Source organism: Sapajus apella, unplaced genomic scaffold (assembly GCF_009761245.1).
Source record: "Sapajus apella isolate SASKATOON/1434 unplaced genomic scaffold, GSC_monkey_1.0 scaffold13, whole genome shotgun sequence".
NCBI classification, from domain to species: Eukaryota; Metazoa; Chordata; class Mammalia; order Primates; family Cebidae; genus Sapajus; species Sapajus apella.
Window position 1 is genome coordinate 11,922,998 of NW_022436953.1, and position 19,552 is coordinate 11,942,549.

Consider the following 19,552-nt stretch of genomic DNA (forward strand, 5'->3'; position numbering starts at 1 on the left):
GAATAGAATAAATAGAATAGAATAGAATAGAATAGAATAGAATAGAAGAGAGTAGGGTAGGGTAGGGTAGGGTAGGGTAGGGTAGGGTAGGGTAGGGTAGGATAGGATAGAACAGAACAGAACAGAACAGAACAGAGAATAGAAGGATAGGATAGGATAGGATAGGATAGGATAGGATAGGATAGGATGGGATGGGATGGGATGGGATGGGATGGGATGGGATAGGATAGGATAGTCTAGGCTAGGCTAGGGTAGGTAGGGTAGACCAGAACAGAACAGAGAATAGAATAGATGAGAATGGAATAGAGTAGAGGAGAATGAAATAATAAAGGTTTATTTTGAGGGATTTCCTCACACAATTACAGAATTATAGAAGCTGAGAAATCTCATCATCTGCAAGCTGGAGGCTGAGAAACTCCCCAGTACAGTTCAGTTCAAAGCCTACACTGTGAGAACCAAGAAGCCAATCATGTAAGTCACAGTGAGTGGAAAGGTCCAAAACCAGGAACACTAACCTCGGAGGGCAAAAGGAGATGGGAGGACGTTCACCCTTCCTCCACCTTTTTATTCTCAACAAATTGAATGATATTTATTTGCATTGGTGAGGACAATTCTTGTTTAGTCTGTCTACCTCTCCAAATGTTAACCTCTTCCAGAAACATCTTCATCAACATATCCAGAAATAATATCTTACCAGCTATCTGGGCACCTCTTAACTAAGTCAAATTGACACATAAAATTAACCATTATACTCCCCGAAGTGATAAAACTGAGAAGTGGTAGGCTCAGGATTTGAATAAGGTTTCTGTGATTCCAAAGCCATTCTCTCTCCACTGGGAGACCATGCACAAAACAAAAGCTGGAGATAAAACAGAAGCTTGGTTCTCAGGCATGAAAAATTAAGCCAAAGATGTTCCTGGAAGTGGTGTACAAAGGGGAGAGAGGTAGCAGCAAGGGTTCTTAGCATCAATACACTAATCACCTATGGCTCTCTAAATCCTCTTGACCAGGTAAGGGTATAGTCCTGAAACCTGATTCATGATTGCTCCTACAGGTGGAAGTCAAAGAGCTCATGTTTTCAGATTTGAGGAAGCGAGGAGTGGAAAAAGCAGCCTCAGACACCCATAGAGATGGGGCAGGCCTACAGATAGTGGCCATGACCTTGGAACAAAGCACATTTTTTTCCACTTAGGGACTGAAGGCAGGACTGCAAACCTAATTTGATTTGGGCTGTAATTGAACTAATCAATCGAGTATCTGAGGCTGTAGTGTTCAAAATAATTCGTGGAGAAGGCAAATAACCTGCAGGCCAGTGCAGGGGTCAGCATGCACATTGTCCTCCTAACAGAGCAGCATGGAGCTTTCATCAAAAGAAAAAAATAAAAACCTCTAGTGGTATATCTGTAGCATGCTTCGAATTGAAGGTAACTCTCAGCACAGAGAATAATTTATATCAGGCTTTGTCATGTAAGACATAACTTGGAAAAGTCAGGAAGAGTCATTAAGTTCTAGGAAGACAAAGTTCCTGAAGAACTGGTGGAGTGTATATTTCCTAATACAGTGACAAGCCTGGGACTGAAGCTGTGGGGATCATCTAATCTGATGAAAAGATCAGAAGCACTCAAGTTAGGCTGTTCTCATAACAAAAGGGAATTACAGGACAGTTAGGGGCAGCCTGAGCCACGTTGTAAAGGATATGCCAATGCAACATGGTGCTGGGACCCAACCAGGGAGATCCTAGAGTTCTGTGAAAGGAGCAGCCTTGCATGATACAACTTTCTTCCTCCTCCCCACTCAGCAAAGAGCCTCTTTCTGTGGTGGCATAATCGAACATCCTTAATTTACTTCCCTTATACATAGACCTTGGCCTGGACACAGTGAACCCTGAGCCTCTACACTCCAGCAACTCAGTGGAATCCACATGCCTGCCTTTAGTATCAATGATGGGGAAGCAAGTGAGGGTCTTACCCAGGAATTCAGGAATTGATATATTGCAAGTCAATTGCATTCTTAGATTTTCTCCCAGCTCTCTCCAAAGAAAACCATTGGTATTTGTTGGATACATAAATGAGGTCTATAGAAACAGGCTGTACCCAGCAATGTGGAGGTTAGTTGGAAAATTCCCCTGCTGGACTCCCTCTTAATTCTTAACAAGTGACACTACCAGCTGTGTAAACTTGAGGGTCTGATCTGTGTAAACTTGAAGGTCTAATCTCCCTGAAAACCTTTCCTTGAAAATCTCTCTATTGGCCAGATGCATGTGCCCTTTACCACTGCATGCAGACATATCACAGGCTTCTCTCACTCTCTGGAAAAAAGAAAAGAAAGGAAAAAAAGAAAAGAAAAGAGGAAAGGAAAGAAAAGAAAAGGAAAGGAAAGGAAGGAAAAGAAAAGGAAAAGAAAAGAAAAGAAAAAAGAAAAGAAAAGAAAAGAGAAAAGTCCTCTTAATTCTTAACAAGTGATGCTACCAGCTGTGTAAACTTGAGGGTCTTATCCATGTAAATTTGAGGGTCTGATCTGTGTAAACTTGAGGGTCTAATCTCCCTAAAAACCTGTCCTTGAAAATCTCTTGGCCAGACGCATGTGCCCTTTACCACTGCATGCAGACATATCACAGGCTTCTCTCACTCCCTGGAAAAGAAAAGAACGATATGGAGAGAAAATTCTCATCAGAACCTGGACAGTTAAATCCCAATCCTGACATTCCACCCAAGAACTTTCGGACCCGTCAGTATCTTGCCTGTAGAATGGCCAGGACAATCCCCAGTCTACCAACCTCAGGATTGTAACACTGAGGCAAGTTGATTATTAAGGTGCTTCAGAAAGCATAGTACCATAGCTGACATTTATTTAGCACTCACTTTATGTCACATATTTTTCTGAGCACTTTATGTGTGTTGTCTTATAGGTATACATTATTATTACCTCACTTTAGACATAGGGGAACTGAAGCAAAAAAGAAGTTAAGTATTTACCAATGGTCCCAAAGTGAATAGTGGCAGATAGAAGATTAGAAGATCTAGGGAGTGGGTTCAGAGACCAAGGGCTTTCTCTTTGTGTTCTCCAGCTGTTGTGTTACTATCTGTTAACATTGAGAAATTATCTCAAAAGGGAATCTCCTTTTTCTACTCCCCACTTCTGCCCTAAATATTCACATCTAGCTACCATCAAGCTCCATATATTGACCAGATTCTCTTAAAAGCACTGCCTTTATTGTCTCTATTTTTCATGGTTGTGACAAGACAACATTCAGATGCTACTCTGTACCAGCTGCACACAAAGCATCATAATCTCCTGAATCAAGGGATCTTCACATGGCTCCACATGGCTAGGAGAACTTGCTCCATGTGGAAGGCTATGTAATGTTTCCTGCATCCCCAGACTCTGGTCAGAGTGAGGAAGGAGGCCCAGGCATCTGGTATTCCCTCCCCCTCTGTCATCCACCGTGCAGCTCAATAGAAGAGAGAGCAGGCCAGTTGGCACCTCCTAAATCTCATTCCTGAAAATAACACGCTTAGTCTTGGGGAAACTCTCTGGAAGATACTATTTTTACTTAAAACAAGATCAAACCAGAGACCTTTTCACATGTGAGTCCTAAACTGTAAACCGGAACCCTTTAATATGTCATTTCTAAAGCTATAAAGCTAAGATTCTTCCACGTGTAGCATCTAAAGTATAAGCCTACATAAAGGCAGAACCTTCCTTTGTTAAATGAGCTGGGCTTTGGACAAATTACTGCCTGGTCTCTGGCCGAATAAACTCTTCCCTCCTTGATTCGGTGTTCAAGAGATCCATTACCCAAGGCCGCTCCTTCTATAAGAGAAGCTGAGTGGGAAGAGGAGGCAGAGACAACGCCATGTATGAACATGAGAGTGGACTTAGGGGAGAGACAAAGTTCAGATGGGTGAGGAGGATGAGATACCAGGATTGGCTTTTTAGCTGCCACATTCAAAGTTCTCATCATGGAAGTTCTCACTTTAGTATTCGTGGTCCTCAATACTAAAAATATTTACTTTGAAGCCTTCTACAGAAAAAGTTTTTCTACTTCCCCCTGATTTGGAAGAGCTTGGTCCTTTGCAGATATTAAAAAGTTTTTGGCTGGTTGTGGTAGTTCATGCCTGTAATCTCAGCACTTTGGGAGGCTGAGGCAGGCAGATCACCTTAGTTCTAGACCAGCCTGGCCAACATGGTGAAATTCCATTTTTAATAAAAATATAAAAATTAGTGGGGCATGGTGGCGGATGCCTGTAACCCCAGCTACTTCAGAGGCTGAGGCAGAAGAATTGCTTGAACCCAGGAGGCAGAGGTTGTAGTGAGCCAATACTGAGCCACTGCACTTCAGTCTGGGTAACAGAGAAAGACTCTGTCTAAAAACAAACAACAACAACAAAAAAATTAAAACAGTTAAAGATTATGTGTACCCAAGTTAGAAATTTAAGACTAGGGATGCTGCTCTTCTTCCAAATCAAGTTATAACTAAGAGACAACCATACCATTACCTTGCATTCCTTATAAAGTTCTAGTAAAAGAACCAATACTCAGGATTAAACCTGTTTTACTCGACTCTTTTCAGGACATTATGAGACTGAGAATTTTAGCAAAATCCAAATTTTCCTCTGGGGAGTTTGCAGACCCTGAAGAAGCATAAAATGTAAAACTAGAGTGAATGACTGTAATTGCAGTATTAAAATTCCCCCAGGCTGATCCAGGATTGTTTACGGGATGCTGAATTAAATACAAAACTAGTTTTGCATTACGGGCCTCTGGGGACTATTTTTCTTCCTGTCAAACCTCACCTGCAACTGGGAAAGGAAGTTCAGATATAGAGGTGTTCACCTTTGTGACTCTTAAGGTAAACAAAAGTGCCTTCTCAACTGGCTCAACATGAAGGCAGCTCAACAATGAACATAGCTCAACAATGAACTATGGCACTTCATGTCTTTAACCCCTATTTTATAAACTGCCAAGGACTGACACTTCCACATCTTTAACCCCTATTTTATAAACATTCTTGATGTTTTCCCACTAGTTTTATCAATAAATGATTATTTATTAAATATTGCCTATGTGTCAGACCCTGTGAAATTTCCTGTGTTATATAGGAGCTTCTATTGTCATTGGGAAGACTTTAAAAAATTACATAATCATAAAAAAGAATAGTTAAGACTCAAAAGGAAAGTAAGTGCTCAAGAAATGCAGTGGAGGTGTTACAACTGGAACAATCAGAAATAAATAATAATAATAATAATAAAGCTTTGAACACACATGTGAGACTTGAAGTAGACTCAAGAGGAATGATTCAGAGTGATAATTAGATGGAGGTGGCCTTCTAAAAGGAGGATTAAAATCAAAGAATGTGCCTACTTATGTGTCAGGCTTTGGGGAATTTCAGGACTGGGTAAGCATCACCCTCTGTTGGAAAGTGTCCTGAAGACAGAGCCAGGAGATCAGGGATCAGTATGACACTGGGCTACAGCTTTAGTTCTGACCTCAGTCTTCTCATCGGTTCCATTAGGAGGCTGGCTAGATGACACACATGATACCTTCCAACTCCATGACACACTCTTGTTTGGACAACAACACTGCAGTCAGGACACAGAATATTCTGCCTTAAAAAAATTCCTCTCCTGTGAAACAAAACATAGTATGGCGAACGCATCTTTTCAAAGGTGTCATGATGGGAATGACTAAATCTTCACGGTCACCACTGACTATTTCGGTTGTTACTGTGGTTGCCCTTTGATAATAATCAACTCATTTAGAAAACATGCCCCCAGCATCATGGGTAGCAGATCGTGGGGATGGGAGGTAATTAGGCACCTTCTCCAGAAGGTTGCAATCTAAGGTGCCATAACCTGGAGCCTGTGGGTCAAATCAGGTCACAGATTATGTTATGATGCAAGCCAGTATTTTAAAATGTTGATAAGTTACCGACAGTTTCTCATCAAGAACAAAACAAAGCAAAAAACACCCTGTTTAGCTGGAGAAGCATTGATCGAGAAGGGGTTGGGGGATCCTCTCATTGACCCATGTTTCATGATTAGGGGTCGGGGGATCCTGTCACTGGTCCATGTTTCATGATTAGGAGGTTTCATCAGAGGGAGAAACAACTTCCCAGAAATCAGTAATCGGTATGTTGAAGGAAAGTATTCTGGTATCTGAATCCCTTTGTGAAAACCCATTTCATTAAACATAAAACTTCACGTGGATAAAGAAAACAAATCAAATAAATAAGACCTACCCGTTAGGGGTTACTCTCTAATTTTTGTCTAGTGCCTGCTTTTCCTATCCAAAAGTTGTTTTGTTCACATAAAAGTGAGAAAGACCATTTATTTTGACCCATATTTTTATGACCCAATCTTCCTCCTGTGCTCTTTTAAATTCACATTTTTAATCTGGTATTTGCAATCTTTATGGTGCCATTTTGCCTATTTTATTTCTCTTGAACTTAAATGCCAAGGCAAAGTAGGCCCCAGCAAAAAACTTCAGGCACCAGGCACCTGGACAGTTTTGTTTCTTGGGTTTTGCCAGTTAAATCAAACATTATTCTGAGACTGCCTTGGGAAGTGACAGGCTTAATATCCTGGTTAGCAAACAGAGGAGTTACAGTCACACTTGACTTATAGTCTGTTTAAACGACAAATCAGCAGCAATTTGTGGTTTCTACTTCCTAAGAAAGGGAAATCTTTGGGGTATCATAGAGAACATAACTGCTGAGTCCCAGAAAGGAGGACTCTAGAAGTGTTGGGGTAAAGGGAAGAGAATAGGAGATGAATTACATAATTGCTATACGCCCAATTATTCAAGAGGGTGCATTTAAGCCCATTCTTACGGAACATATTGGATATACAAGCAATTCCGAACCAAAGACATCCAACAGTTGATCTCTGGTGAAACAAACATATACTGCAAGTCTGAAGAATTCCTGTTTTTCTGTGTCCTGGTTAAAAATTGAACTGAATACTATCTCTGAATCTTCATTCCACTCACAAATCATGTTGGAACTGAATTCTTGGAAGGAGCAAAGAAAGAAAAATAATCTTAGATTTCTTAAACTTAGATTAAATGCACATTATTATTAAAGGATAATGTTGCTGGAATTTTGCTGTCTATCATAGTTCTGAATGATGAATATACTCAATCGGCAGGACATAAATATACTATATTCCCTGTGCTTCTAGAATTTTTGGACATTCTTTTGAGTATTCCTGTACTTACTTTTTTTTCAGATTAATAATCCTGCTTTAAATTTAGAAATCCCTAAAATGTAGTTATTGACGAAAAACATATTGAGCATATTACTTCCTAGTACAACTAGCATGCTATTTAAAAATCAGTTTATTCCATGTTTCTCAATTTTTGGACTTCTAGTACATTATTTTATTTCACTTTCTGTGCCTCAAGCTAGAGCAAGATGCAGACAGAAACAATGTTACTGAGGTGAATAACCTAAGTTATAATTTGGTTTATTCATGTTTTAAAGTAATCTAAAATAAACACAGATTTTAAGGTTTAATGAATAAAGTTAAATTACTAGGTTTATCTCATGAAATTATTCATAGCCATTAAATGAAATGAGGTAGCCCTACATGCATGGATAGCGAAACATGGCTAAGAAATAACATCAAATGAAAGTTCAAGTTGTATAAATATTATTATCAGATTTGTGTGATCATATTGCTATATAGATAATTTTAAATAAATATATTAATGGGTAATGTTTATCCATGAACAGAAAAAAATCAGGAATGATATAGATATAGATAAGGCATATGACAATTACACTAAAAGTTTTCACATTATATTTGTGAATCATTTATACCATGTATTTTATATTTTCCTTTTTAATCTTATTTCAAAATTATTGTGTGTAAAAATTTATTTTTTTGGTGGGCAGTTCTATGAATTTTAATAGATAAATACATTTATATAACCATCACCACAAAAGTATATAACAAAAAGTAGTCTCCACAATCTTTTTTTTTTAATAATTAAAAGTTACTACAGTAAATCCAAATGAGAAACAGGGATTCTCCAGGCCTGTGCACAAGAATGTCTTCTTCCTGGAAACTCTCTGCCACTGTGGCTTGTTCAGGTGGTCCCATCTTTATCAGCAGTCCCAGCAATTTCAGATCCCAGGCCTGGAAATATCTCTCCTGACCCACACTGGGACAGCTTTGTGGGGCAGAGACAACAGGGAGGGCACACAGTTCAGGTATTTTTATTTGCCGGTCTGAAATATATTCTCATGACAATAAAGCTGTCTACAGTACTAGTCAGAGCTGGAACCTGATCAGGTAGCAGGACTGGTTGTATTACCATCACAGGCCAGGGAACCTTTGCTTCTGCCAGGGGGAGGGCCCAGGCCGGGAGTTTTCAGCTTCCTAAGACATAAGCCTCTTTGGCAGCAACATTGCGTTTGTATTATTCTCAACAATCAAAATAACAATAAAAAGAAAAGCAAAGTTGTTGCCAAAAAAAATTTGTGGAAGTCTGGGGGTTCTTCTGAGAGTAGGAAACAAGCAACACCAAGAAAGGGGTAGGTGCAAAAGAAGAAGAGGCGGGATGATGGAAGGGTCTCGAGTTTGCCCACATTTCTTCCTTTCCCCAGAGCATATTTTATTTTATTTTTGCTTTTTTCCCTTTTCAAGAGTGTTGGCCCAGAGCCTATTTCTAAAATGCAGAAGTGTCTGTAACGTTTGGAAATAGGTTGATCTCTCCATTGAGGCACCAATAGCCTCCTGGTGGCCTGTTTCCTTCCTGAGTACATTTCTTTTTTTTTTTTTAAATTAATTAATTAGTTTTTATTATACTTTAAGTTCTGGGGTACATGTGCAGAATGTGTAGGTTTGTTACATAAGCATACAGGTGCCATGGTGGTGGTTTGCGGCATCCATCCCCCCGTTATCTACATTAGGTATTTCTCCTAATGTTAGCCCTCTCCAATCCCCCTATCCCCTGCTAACCTGCCCTTATCTCCCCCACCCCACAACAGGCCCAGGTATGTGATGTTCCCCTCCCTGTGTCCATGTGTTCTCATTGTTCAACGCCCACTTCCGAGTGAGAACATGCATTGTTTGGTTTTCTGTTCTTGTGTCAATTTGCTGAGAATGATGGTTTCCAGCTTCATCTATGTCCCTGCAAAGGACACGAACTCATCCTTTTTTTATGGCTGCATAGGATTCCATGGTGTATATGTGCCATATTTTCTTTATCCCAATGGGCATTTGGGTTGGCTCCAAGTCTTTGCTATTGTGAACAGTGCTGCATTATGCATACGTGTGCACGTGACTTTATAGTTGAATGTTTTATAATCCTTTAGGTACATACCCGGTAATGGGATTGCTGGGTCAAATGGTATTTCTAGTTCCAGATCTCTTTTCTGCGGGAGAACGAGCATGCATACAGGTGTAAGACTCTGCTTCTTGGCCGGGCGCGGTGGCTTACACCTGTAATCCCAGCACTTTGGGAGGCCGATGTGGGTGGATCACAAGGTCAAGAGATCGAGACCATCCTGGTCAACATGGTGAAACCCCGTCTCTACTAAAAATACAAAAAATTAGCTAGACATGGTAGCACATGCCTGTAATCCCAGCTACTCAGGAGGCTGAGGCAGGAGAATTGCCTGAACCCAGGAGGCAGAGGTTGCAGTGAGCCGAGATCGCACCATTGCACTCCAGCCTGGGTAACAAGAGCGAAACTCCGTCTCAAAAAAAAAAAAGGCTCCGCTTCTCAATTCCCAGATGCTTCATGCAACACAGAAAGATTAAAACACTCCCTTATATATAGGGTCAGGAAGCCTTAAATGCCCAACTGACATTTTGTACAAAGTCACAGGTGGCTATTTTTGATACATGCACTTCAGTGGAGCTGTCCACCGGTACTTACTTTGCTGCACCTGATCACTTACGACTCTCAGTTGTAAAATTTGGCCATCTGATTATATCCAGGAAAAAAGACCCTCTCTGGATTATGTGCCAACAAATAGAAGATATACTCATATTTATATGATATATTGCTTTTAATTGGTTGACTTGAACCGGTTAATTAAAAAATGAGAGTAGTGTGGAGAATTTAGGATAACTCCATTACCCAACACGACCCTGCATCCTTCTCTTTTTCCTTTAACATCACTTTAGGGAAGAATTCAGCTCTATTATTGTATTCTCCATTGGAAACAAAGTTCTAAATTCAAACACCAGAGTTTTCTGGGCTTAAAAATGGACTAAAGGAGAAAGGAGAAGCAGATTATATGGCGCTTTACCACAATCACCAAAAACTTGTTTACCAGAGATGGACACCCCTCAGTACTCAGCATTAGCACAAAGGACAGGAGTACACAGGAACCGACGGAAGGTGGCTCACCATTTACACAGGGCACATGAGGGGTGTAATTAACACACCTGGCTACATTAGCCATAGATACTGCTCTGGGGTTACCAGGAAAACATGAAGAACATGCATAGAAGGTTACTCAACAAGGACCCACAAGAAAAACATCTACCTGTACTGAAAAGAAAGCACAGTTCTGACACAGATATAACCGAGCTTAGGGTATGTGTGCTCACACACGCCACCAGACTATCTATTACATCAATCTTAGTTATTGGTTCCTGAGAGCTGTTAAGTGGGGTTAAACCTCCAGAATAATTTTTGTTTCTTCAAAAATTAATCATCCATTCTGGCTTCATAATAAGCACAACTCTCCAAATGCAAGATTAGCTACCTCCTGAGGAAGCACGATCCCCAGCCATGACAGTGTTCAGTGAGAAGCCAGAGGCTCCCTGGTCCTGATGGTAATGAGTAAGAGGATCCATGCCTCAGCCATGGCTGCGTTAGATTAACTCTAACTCTACAGATACTTTCTCAGAGCTAACATCCCAAAGCAACAAAATTGTGATTTAATAGACACCGATAACATTATGACTACTTCCACCATTCATGTGAAGGAACTGAGGTTCACAGATATTAAATGACTTACTTTAAGTCATACGAATGATTGGTGGCAAAACCAGGGCCAGCCTAGGCCTGGTAAATGTCCAGCCCAGTGTTCCATTCTCTGGTCTCCAAGCAGAAGGCTCTATGCTCAAAGCCTGGATGTCCATAAAATAAATCCCAACAAAGGTTGCAGAAGGCAGCACTGGCCCAGTGCTGAAGAACAGAAAGGGAGAGCTGGCTGCAACTTCCCTTGGGCCCTTGGTTGCTACAGCTGATTTTTCATTACAGGATCACGGCCTCAGATTTCACCCAACATCATAATACATCAGGAAGAAGACACTGCTGAGGTTGTATCATAACCTTTAGCCCTTGGTCCCTGGAAGCTCCTCTCAGTTCAATCATTTTATGCAGTACCTCTTCTTAGTTTAGCTGGGTCTGCGGTAGGCTGGAAGCTGACACAGTGAGGGAAAGGATTTGCTCTTCCACTCCAAATGGTTAAAGTATGCATTCCACGAATTGGAAAATTAGCCTGGTGCAAAAGAAACCACCTATCTTAGGTTCCAGCTGGAGAGAAGTGTGTTACACCCAAGCTATGCAGACCACAAAGACACATGTACAGTATTTCTGCCAAAAAATTCACAGGGCCGTAGAACTTATCGGGGAATAGATTTTTCCTTGTTTTTCTCCTCCTGTAAATTCTCCTGCTCCTTCTGTTCCTCCATATCTTTCTTCTTCCCCCTTTACTCTTCCTTCTTTACTTTTTCTTTTTGGCAGTTCATCCCCTGCATACAGAGTATTTATAAAAATGTTTAAAGCATTTTGCCCTGCCACACATGAACAAACAAAAAACAATATAAACAAAACACCGTAAGACAGATTTCTGTAAATCTTTTAAAAGGGGCCTGATATAGTTAGGCTTTATATCCCCACCTAAATCTCATCTTGAATTGTAATCCCCATAATCTCCATAGTTCCCATGTGTCAAAGGAGAGACCAGGTAGAGGTAATTGAATCATGGGGGTGGTTTACCCCATGCTGTTCTCATGACAGTGAGTTCTCAGGAGATCTAATGGTTTATATGGGACTTTTCCCCCTTCACTCAGTACTCCTCCTTCCTGCCACCATGTGAAGAAGGTGACCCATTACTGGGTATATATCCAAAGGATTATAAATGTTTCTATTATAAGGACACATGCACACGAATGTTCATTGCAGCACTGCTTACAATAGCAAAGACTTGGAACCATCCCAAATACCCATTGATGATAGACTGGACAGGGAAAATGTAGCATATGTACACCATGGAATACTATGCAGCCATAAAAAGCGATGAGTTCGTGTCCTTTGTAGGAACATGGATGAACCTGGAAACCATCATTCTGAGCAAACTGACACAAGAACAGAAAATCAAACACCGCATGTTCTCACTCATAGGTGGGTATTGAACAATGAGAACACATGGACACAGGGAAGGGAGCATCACACACTAGGGTCTGGTGGGGAGAGCCAGGGGAGGCACAGCGTGGGGTGGGAAGTTAGGGAGGGATAACATGGGGAGAAATGCCAGATACAGGTAATGGGGAGGAATGCAGCAAACCACACTGCCATGTGTGTACCTATCAACAATCTTGCATGTTCTTCACATGTACCCCAAAACCTAAAATGCAATAAAATATAATTAAAAAAAAAGAAGGTGCCTTGCTTCCTCTTTTCCTTCTGCCATGATTGTAAGTTTCCTGAGGCATCCCTAGGCATGCTCAATTGTGAATCAATTAAATCTCTTTTCTTTCTAAATTACCCAGTCTTGGACAGTTCTTTACAGTAGGATAAAAACAAATGGACTAATACAGGGACTTAGTGAATAAAGAGATGTCTTGGATATAAACCCACCGTAGATTGGAGCATATGGAATATATTGCCTTGGGTAAACTAACTTAAGGGACATGAAATCACACTAACTAAAACTTTATGAGTACACTATGTGACAGACGCTTTGCTAAATATTTTGCTTCTATCACTGCATGTATTCCAGACAAAAAGTCTATGAAGTAGGTATGATTATTATGCTCATTTCACAAAGAAGGATACCAAAGCACACTTAGCTATGTATTTGTCTAAGGTTATATCGCACAAAGCAGAGCCATGTTTCAAACTCAAGCAATTTCACTCAGAGTACAACCACACCACATTGAAGGTTATTTGGTTATTTGCCAAGCAAAGAATTAATGCTCCAAAGGAGAGTTATGTGATTTGCTCAAAATCAACCTGCAAATATGTGGCAGAGTCAGGATAAAACCCTAATCTCCTAAGGTTTGTCTGATGCCCTTTCCACAGCATAAAAAGAGATCCAAGACACAAAGCTCATATTCTTCCAAAGTGCTGATTCATACATACAGGTCAGGGATGAGCTGAGAACCACAGATTTGCCCCACTGGCCATGATAAGAACTTCTTATTGAAGACTCTGTCTTAAAGCCCTTTTTTGGATTAAGAACAATTCATAGAGATCCAATCTCAAAGCACCAAGCACTTAGTGTGGTCCAGGATTTCCTTGTGCCAGTGGCTGTTACATTTTATGATGTCTTCAAAATCTACTCGGGAAATGGGTAGTACATATTCCTTTTTTACAAATGGAAAGAGGAGCTCACAGAAGTAAAGTGACTGATTGCAGATCAAAGAATTAGTACGTAGCCACCAAGGCCTGGGACCAGGTCTGCGACTTCTGGCTCCTGATTCTCTTGTTCAATCCAGGACATATTAGAAACGTGGTACGCCAGTTAAGAGGGTATGTGTGATGATATCTCAGAAAGTAGCGACTTTAATTACGAAACTGGGTTTGAAAGACGATTAGAGGAGTTTTTATAATCTGGTGAAAATACTATCCAGCAAACAGCCCTTAACCTCAGCCCCATCACAAAACAGAAAGTTCTAGAATCAAGACAAAGACTAAACCTATTTACACTTGAATCTCAACCACCTTGACCTTAACTTAGAGTGCTTTTATAATTTCTACAAATGTCTTCCCCTTTAATGATTAATTACATAGACCTCATAAACTGGTAAGTGTGACTCCACACTAATGAGCTATTTTACTGACCTTCATATAATTTTACTGTTTCCTACAAACTGGTTTTACAAGAGTAGAGCTCTCCTTAAGAAAGCAAAGTGAGCTGTGAGGTTTTGCCTCCACCTTGCTTTCTGTAGGCTGTGAGGAGAAGATGAAATATCCCAAAAATGCAAAAGCAGGTCACCTGAAATACACCAACTCTTTCCAAAAAGGATTCCAAAATTGTTTTTAAATCAAAATAAGCCCCTCTTTTAAAAGAGACACTCAAAAATGAAATCGAGGGTAAACTGCACAGGGTGGCACAGAGTGGTAGAAATGAACTTGGCCAGTCTCTGATAAATAGACTCTTTGCCTTTAATGGGTAATTTGGTTTTTGGAAGATACTGCCCCTCAAACTATCCTTTAGATACTTGTAGCTGCAAGTCATGATAAAACAAAACTGTCTTGGACAAAGTAGACTAGAAATACAAGCCAACTCCTGGTTTTGTGAAGCGGAGGGACTTACTGGCAGAGACCCTAAAGACACTGTTTTGCTGTCATGTACAACATATACACACATGTCCCCTGCAAAGGCTATTTTTTTGTATTTTGATATAATTTAGATTTGAAGAAAAGTTCATAAAAAAACTAAAAGACCTTAATATTTTTTAGTTGATGCAATTACTATTAATAATAGAAGTCCATCCATCCACTCAATGATTAAGCTATAGTTTCCACGTTCTCTTTCCCAAACTTTTTGCTCTTTCTTTCTCACTGGCTTTCATATCAAGACCCATTTCCAAACCTAAATTCTTCTCCAAGAACTTATCATGAAAGATGACTTGTGAAAAAAGCAAGATGTGGGAAAAAAGTATGCAATTAAATAGGTCGTCTATGCTTGTTCTCTCATTAATTTAACCAAACTTAAATAAATGAATCACTCTCTTCATAAGAGCCCAGGACAGTCACAGGAACCAGGAACAGACTGAGGGTTGATCAATTGAAGGAGGAGCCATTAAAATGGCGCCATAAGACTGCTTTACTTAACCCCAAACAACTGCTCGATGGTAATTAAGTGTTCCTGTCAAACAGTGATTTGTGGGAACAGAAAACCATGGGGACGTATTTCAAAAGCATAGTGGAGCCATACTGCAACTTTGGTTCATTTTCTTATATTGAGCAACTGGGTGGATAAGGTCCATCTCATTTAGGGACAGAGCCTTAGAGACTGACCTAAGAAATATAATTAAACTTAATTAATTCAGCTGTTCTCACTCTTCTACTGTTCAAAGAACCAGACAACTTATCTCCCCAACCAGATGGTGAGCTCGAGGGAAACAGTGCTAACATATATTTCTTTATGTCTCTATCAGTATATGCCTAGATCAAATCAAACAAAAAAAATAATAATTGTTAGAACTACTTAAAAAAAAAAGAGGCAAGCTAAATTATCATGGGAACTGGGAACAAAGAACCTGGATTGCAAATTAGTTCCACATGTTTCTGGCATTCTCCGGCCCTAGCCAAAGCCTCCGGCTCATTCCTTTAGCCCTGACTCCATCGGATGTATCTAATTATGTTTCTAGGCCACCAGACAAAGAAGATGTACATTAGTTTCTCACTTTGAGAGATAGATAGAGTGATAGAATAGCAGAATGGTTTTATTCTGCTATAAAGAAAGTGAGTCACAGATACTTTCATGTTAGAATACATTTCCTCCAACATTAAAAAGCACTTTCAAATGTGCTCCAATTTCCCCTTGCATGCCCCAGAAAATGTCATTGAGTGGTTTGGATAGTATCACAAAAGGTTAAAGAAATAGAAAAAGATACATGATGCAAATATTAACTCAAGAGTACACATTAAAATAAGTTTAACTAACAAAGTAAAATAGTACATCAAAGTTCATTATGGTACCATCCAAAAAATCACCTCACACACCATAGTATCACAGGTACTATGCTTGGAAAACGCTGAGATTCATGATTTCTGAAGGTCATTAGCTCTGAATCCTCAGGTTCTCTCACCTCTCAATAATAATTTAGCCCAATGGACTCATTCAGGTAAAATGGCTGCTCTGATCTTTCTGGGAATCTGATTAACTAGACACTCTGTTCTGGAGTTTCAAAGACAAGACCAGATACTGCATGAGCTGAAAAGCCCAAGGAAGCACTATCAGCCCACATAGGAAGACAGGCAATATAGAAGTGACCACAGAAGAGATACTGAATTTGAGAATGGCTTTACCCATGGCATAGCTGGCCCCTTCACTTTTCCCTTAGGAAAAGATCTGTGCATCAGGCTTTTGAATAGCTCATGATGGTATTTGCAAAGACCACCTGAATTCTGTATATGGCTGTCAGGCAAAGGAAATCAAGAGGAATTATAAATCGCACTGTCCGATATGCTACTCACTGACTACACATGGCTATTAATAATTAAATTCAAAATAATTAAAATTAAATAAAACTAAAAATTCATTTCCTATGTTGCACTATTCAAATTTCAAATGATCAATAGCCATGGTGGCTAGAAGCCATTGTGCTGCAGAGTAGAGTATCTTTCCATCATTGCAGAAAGTTCTACTGAACGGGATTTCTCTATGGTATCTATTGATAAATGGTCTGCAGAGGATCCACAGATTGGGAAAGAATCTAGTCATGTGAGAAGGTGTAGTCCAGCTAAAACTACATGCATGCTCGTGACACACACACAAACACATATGACTTCTATAGTCTAAGATCTCTATTGCTGTGATTGTCAAAGTAGATTCAGAGTAAACGTCAAGCACTATTTTCCTTCTCCTCAGTTGTTTCCCTAACTCCTGATCCCCTACTTATATTTCTATTATCCAAATTTTGCTGTACCAAATAAGGTCAGACATGATAAGTTGCTGAGAGTTACGGACAGGTAGATTGTTTAGGAAATGCTAATAAAAAGGTTTTGTTTGTTTGTTCTGTTTTGTTTTGTTTTTACCTAAAACCTTTTTATCCTCCTTCTACTTTACTTGAAACCAACAATGTCAATATGTCTGAGAGCAACACGGGGCAGATCACCAGCTCCATCCAAAAGTGTGAAAAACGGAAGACTCAACCAGCCAAGATTAAAAGACAAATATCCATTGAGTATTTGAATTATTATAAATACGTTTGGGTTCCTGATACCAGTTTCCTTGACTTCAGGACAACTGCAGCCTCTTAGAAGCCACTGTGCCAGGTAAACCCCAACATCCCTTCACTTTACAGATGGTGAAATTCAGGAAAGCTTGGTTCTTGGCATTATGATAAGGAACTGTAAGACGACTTAATGTAATAAATTTAGAGAAACTGTTATATATATTTTACGAAGTACATGTAACAATTACGCAGTGAAATAGATTTTTAACTTCCCAAGGGAGTTTTTAGCAGTGAATTAAAGAAATTGCCATCAACTGAATTTAGCAAATCAACTTCTTGTTCATCCAGACAGTAGTATCCACAGCAGCAATACTGGGTTTCAGTGGAAGGATAAGAAGAATAAGTGCACAGCGTGTACAGATCCTCATGGAAAGTATTCTTCTAGACCTTCATTGACAATGACGATGCTGCAGGCTTCAGGCATCTACCATAGATCGAGCTCCCCCATAGTTTATGTATCTATGTATTTACTGTTTCCCAGGAACAGGCTCATATGTTACTAAGCATCTATTGTACATCAATTATCAATAACAGATTTTAAAGTGGATTTTCAATGAAAGTGCTTTTATTGATCACATATTATTCTCAGGTATTGTGCTAAAAATTTTATTTGAATGTCTCATTTTATCTTCCCAACTACCCTAGAGAGAGACACTATTATTTTTCACATTTTAGACCCCAGAGAACTGAAGCTTAGAAATACAGTTGACCTTTGAACAATGTGGGGGTTAGGGAAACCAATTGTCTGTACAGTTGAAAATACACATATAACTTTTGACTCTTCAAAAACGTGACTATAAATAGTCTACTGTTGAATGGAAGCCTTACCAATAACAGTCAGCCAGGACATAGTTGGTATATTATAATATTGTTTTTAGCAGTGTTTTTTTTACAATAAAGCCAGAGGAAAAAAAATGTTATTAAGAAAGTTACAAAAAGATAAAATATATTTATAGTTCTGTACTGTGTTTATGGATAATGTAAGTTCACATGTTCTGTTTATGAGATGAATCACCTGTCTGAAATGGTAGGAAACCACAGCTGCAGACTGCAATCTATGGGGCACATCAAGCAATTCAACTTTTTTCTTGTAATGTCATGACTTTTGTCAGCTTCTTGGGAGCTTTTCCAACAACATTAGTGGCACTTTATATGAGTCCCATGGTGTTATTCACGGTTTATAGTGCTGCGCTAAACAGGATGAAAAATATGCGAGAATACAGTTTGCTGGAAAGAGAGAAACTGCTCTGGAGGAGATGAAGAGCATCCCAGGGCATTTTAAGTGGCTATAGTCGCTTGAACTCACTGCAACAGCAACAGAAGTTACTACAGAATTATTACAGTAGTATAGTATTACTATGGTTAATTTTATGTAGTTATTATTTAATACTGTACCTTAATGTTTGTTTACATTTCTCCCCACTGAGAATGGCATCATTCATGGTCTGCGTTGCATGCATAAGTTTTGATAAGTTTTGACTTTCCACAATAGATTTGTGTATATTTTATGGTACTAAATGATAAAAACAGAAAGTATCTATGCATATTTTATATAATCATGACATATCTAAATTTTTCTTAATGTTTTTCAACATTTCTAGGCTACATGGCTCATCTGTGAGCTTTTTCCAGTTGTTGCAAATCTCCAAAAAACATTCTGATTTTTTTTTTGGAAAAAAAAATCTATATATGAGTGTACTCATACAGTTCAAACCTGTGTTGTTCAAGGGTCGACTGTACTAAAAAAGTTGTCCAGGATTACATTGTTAGTAAGGGACAGAGCCAGGATTTTAAACTAGGCTGTCTGATTCCTAAGCCTGAAATTAATACACCATGTCATAAAAGTATACCTGCTAATAATAGGGTAGCCTAAATAGATACTTTTGTTTAATCTACCCAGTGTAGAGGGAAATAAAGTTCACAATTCTTAAAGTTCTTAAACAAAGGCCTGAAAGCTCCTTTTGCAGGCACTTCTGGAAGAAAACACACACAATTTTATTACTTTGCAGATATATCTGTACCTACATATCTATGTATCTATGTACATATTTATCTACATATATCATTAATTGATCCCTTACACTATGCCAGATATTCTTTAGATCACTATTTGATAAACAATACAGACTCAGATACCTGTCCTCATGGAGCAAGAACTTATTGTTTTTGGTTTTTGGCTGTATTAGCTTGATAGTACAGGATGCTTATATCAAGTCAATAAATATTTTCTATATAATGCTTGATGTAAATCTATCGCACAAAGGACATACTCTTGGGTTGTTTTTCAGTGTGAAAAATCTATTTGTTACTTTGAAATAAAAGCCATCCAGAATTTTAAATTTCAGGAATGTCTTCACACGATATGCATATTAACAGTGGGAAACACACTTCCC